Source organism: Rhinoderma darwinii, chromosome 7, assembly GCF_050947455.1.
Source record: "Rhinoderma darwinii isolate aRhiDar2 chromosome 7, aRhiDar2.hap1, whole genome shotgun sequence".
Classification (NCBI taxonomy): Eukaryota; Metazoa; Chordata; class Amphibia; order Anura; family Rhinodermatidae; genus Rhinoderma; species Rhinoderma darwinii.
In genome coordinates, this window is record NC_134693.1 from 122,853,660 (window position 1) to 122,857,935 (window position 4,276).

At 44.8% G+C, this 4,276-nt stretch overlaps 1 long non-coding RNA gene across 1 annotated transcript; it reads right to left on the reverse strand.

The window, feature by feature from the left end:
* Nucleotides 1-1,512: 1,512 nt before the first annotated feature.
* Nucleotides 1,513-3,758, reverse strand: LOC142657362 (uncharacterized). Its single transcript, XR_012849909.1, has 3 exons — nucleotides 3,729-3,758; nucleotides 3,244-3,422; nucleotides 1,513-2,264 (listed from the first exon to the last, which is right to left on the reverse strand). It is a non-coding gene; the product is annotated as an uncharacterized LOC142657362 (long non-coding RNA).
* Between the last annotated feature and the right edge of the window lie 518 nt (nucleotides 3,759-4,276).

Below are 4,276 nucleotides of genomic sequence, written 5' to 3' on the forward strand. Positions count from 1 at the left end.
TATTCATTTTAAAGGCAAAACAAGTTGTTTTTTTTCCTGATTTACGATTTTTGCAGCTTATCGCAAAACTTGCTTTTTGTGCTATTACGCAGCATAAATTGACATGCTGTGAATTAAAAAACCACAACACAGGTCGATTTACAAAACAGTTTCTCAGCAGCCTTTCCCCACAGTGTGTGAATGATAGAGCCCGGACCTCGGAGGGATCCACGCAGTGCCGCACCTGCCATGAGGCCAGGTGAGCCGACGGCCTCAGGCGGCACAACCTACCCAAACGGGGGGGGGGCGGCATTTTCAGCCCGGGACGGACTGGACCGGTGGGAGGGGCCATGGAGACGCACATAGCAGACGTGCCAAACGTCTCTAACACTCCTCCTCCTCTCTGACGCTGTACACAGCACATGCTGCCAGAGAGGAGCAAGCCTGCAGGAGGAGCGACGAGAAGCTTGAGGTAAGTTCTTGCCTTGCTGGGACCGGGACCCGTGACGTGAGTATACTGCAAGGGGGGGTCTGGGCATTTTACCGACAGCAGAGGGCTCTATGGGGCTGGAATAATCCACCCCATAGAGCCCTCACATCACTATAATGGAAGGATTAGTGTGGGTGGGGGAGGGTCTGAGCGTCTGACTTACTGCAGAGAGCTCTGTAGGGGGGATGCTGCCCCCCCCCCTTTAGAGCAGTCAGTCAGATGCTCAGACTCCCCTAACCTTTCAGTATAGTAACCAGTCAGGGCTCTATGGTGGGGGGATAATTCCCCCCTATAGAGCCCTCTGCTGTCAGTAAAACGCCCAGACTAGCCCCCCCCCCCCTTGCAGTATACTCCTGGCTTTGAAGCTTTCCTGTGCTTAATTAGCGTGGGAAAGCTACAATCAGAGCTGTGACTGGTGAGTCTCACAGTGCACACTGGATGCGGCAGCTGCGGCAACCAGTCTGACTGTGAGTCTCTGAACAGTCACCACCCACACGCAGCAGAGAGACGGGATAGACTGATAGTGCCTGTCATTAAATAAACCCTCAACTACTACAGTTTCACAGACATTGACTATGACATCGTCTATAGTGTAGTGGTTAGCTTGTCTGCCTTACACATGAAAGGTTGCTGGTTCAGATCCCAGCTGTTGTTTTTTATTTTTTTATTTAATATTATTAATATCTTACTTGTACTTGTAAACGAAAAACGCTGCTTTCCGTTTAACATATCGATCCTCTCTTCCTCTGACGGAAGAGAGGTAAACGTATATTAATGCTAGTGTAAAAGAAGCCTTAGGGCCTTACTCGCCCTCAATATCAGATCAGTGTTGGTACAGCACCAGGCACCGCCGCAGATCAGCTGTTTCGTTGTAGCTCCGGCACCGGGACAATTGAACAGCTGTCTGGCGGTGTTGTGTGGTTCTAACATCGATCGCATATTGAGGTTTTTTTCTGATGATAATTTATCAATTTCTAATACCGGGACATAATCCCTCCCAACCGCACAATCCAAAACAAGCAACTTATATATGACAGCAGACATTTTTGTTTTAAGAACATTTATATTTAATAAACAAAATAAACAAGTATCACCAACATGGTGCAAAAACGAACTTTACAATAGCACAAACCTGTGCAGAACAATCAGACAAAAGAAAAAGTTCACATGTCAAACAGTTCATGGTTCAAAGAGGTAGAAGCTGCTGGAGTTCCTGAGCTGCGCTCTGCATCTCCAGGTCCAGTTTAAGCTGGTGGGTATGGGCCACTGTATGATTGGCCAGTGGGAGGGGGGCCATGGTATTCAGATGGATAGTACCCGTCCTGTGAAACAGGGTTGGAGAACTGTTATACGGCTGGTAATGGTTAGGGTGTTGTGGTGGTCCAGCTGTGTAATGTGTCGGGGTAGAAGGACACGCCACCCGCCATCTGTACTGCTCCACATGCTGATACAGGTCCCACGGGTCGTTTGGACCAACAAAGATCTCCACCACTGCCCTTAGCATGTTCTGACAGTGTAGCTGGCGGTCTTGTGGCACATGTCGATGATGGGGCGCGAGACTGCGAAGTATGATGGCCCCTGGAATTGTTTTGCTTCTTCGGTTCAGATAGTCGGTACACTGGTGTTAATCATGGATTGGTTGCGGGTGCAGGGTCGCCACGCCCCATACTACACCGCGGTGCAGGCCGACTTGCCGCGTGTTGACCTCTTCAGGGGTTTGTTGCTGGGCGGTGCTGGTGCTACTATCAGCTGATTCCTATACTGGTGCCTCAATTTGGGTTTTATCAGAATCCTCCTGTGGATCATAAACCCAATAATAATTTAAAAAAAATAAAATAAAAATATAGTATAAAGTGACATATGGAAGATTGGCCCTCACCCTAGGCCTATGTGGTACATACCATACTTCCATGCTGGCACTTTCAAGACAGCAAGACTACTTTCTTCTGGAAGTGATGTATGGAAGTGTGGTAGGTTCTACAGGGGTCTGGGGGTACGTACTAAACTTCCATACGTAACTTCCAGACAACATTGGTCTTGCTATCTGGAACAGTGCCAGCATGGGAGTATGGTACACAGTACAGAGGCCTGGCATTGCATGGCAGTCTTTTTCATGAACTATATGGCACTGTATAGTAGTATTCTGCGTATACTAGATGACCTTGTTATGTGAGCAATGTATGGCAGTATTATTTAGGCACTGTGTTGGGGTACTAGGTGAGCTCTGTATGGCACTACTATCTAGGCAATGTATAGTGGTATTACTATTATATAACGGAGTGGTTATGGCAGGGACAACGTCTGACTATCTTGAACTGCACATTTCTCCTCCAATGAACTGTAAATCTGTACCTGATACTGGAAAGTTATATTTCACTGGTTTGCTTGATGGAATTGATACAATTAAAGATAAATGTCATTTATAATCATATAAAGCTCCAGTTCTCACTATTGCTCTTCACATAGACTGATCTTTGATTCTTCTAAGACCGAATTCAGATGAACGTAGAGTACGTCCGTGTGAAGGGTCCGTTAAAAAATAGAACATGTCCTATTTTGTTCCGTTTTCACAAATCCCTCAATAGACTCAAGTCTATGGGGATGCGTGAAAGCGGAACTCGCACGGCGGCATCTCAGATGTGAAAAACCTCACGTTTTTCACGTCCGAGTTTCCCCAAGTTCGTGTGAATCTGGCCTTATGTAGTAATTCCCATTATGAAATATCAGACGATGGAGTCTCTCATTCTATAATCACATCAGCTGGAAATGTTCACCTCACTATAGGGGTTCTGCGTGGATCAACCGTGTGACTCCCTCAAGAATAACACAACTTCTTTCACTCCATGTCTTCATCTCCTTATGGGCCTGAGAGAATGATATTATATCGTCTTGTCAGTTTTGCCCGGCAGCTGCATGAATAATGAGCTCAGAGTTCGGTTCCCAAATCCTTGTGCTGTGGAAAGGAGATTTTCAGTTAGATTTCGAGGCAATGTTACAAGGAAAAGACAATACGCCGCTGCTCTAGACCGCCTGCAACCTGGAAAATGTGAAATAAGTTTTAAAACTTCATCATGAAAATCCATTGGCTCACCAACCTATAAACATGCTCCTCTATGCTGCTACTGTATTCTGCTGCGTTTTTTCCGTCCGAAATTCCGTCCAGAAAAAACACGGCAATTCTGCAGCGTGTGGAAGAGCCCTATATCCCACCCCTTGTCAGACGCCATTGTAACCATATCATTAATGTTATTCACTTTACCTGTCAGTGGTTATAATGTTATGGCTGATAATCCAGAAAGTTGATAATCCCGCATTCATCAGGTCCAACCATGTCGGTAAAATTCACTTTTTGCTGTCTTTTTCTCTATAAACTGAATATATAATTTATTATTAGATAATAACAAAGAAATTATTTGTGACAATTAAAAAAAAACAAAAAGCCATTCTGACGTTCTTTTTAAAGACAAACAATATATAAAATATCTATCTGTTCTGCATTGTATTATGACTTGTTTGGCTACTGATCCCGGGGATCGACCAACTCTGAGAGAACATCACATCCTTTACACATTGATTTCCTGATCCCTCCGCTGCTTTCTGTCATTACCTGAGATGAATGGTGATAAAATGTGTAAATCACTGGTATATAAAACAGAAGGGGCACAACGGGCAGAGTCTGGGATTTCTGCGCCTGGAAAGATATTGAAATAAAATGAGATTTATGTTGAGTCGCTGTAACATACATTGAACGCTGAGGTTCAATGAAAACCCAAATCTAACTGAATTCTGCAATATTACATTTTACTA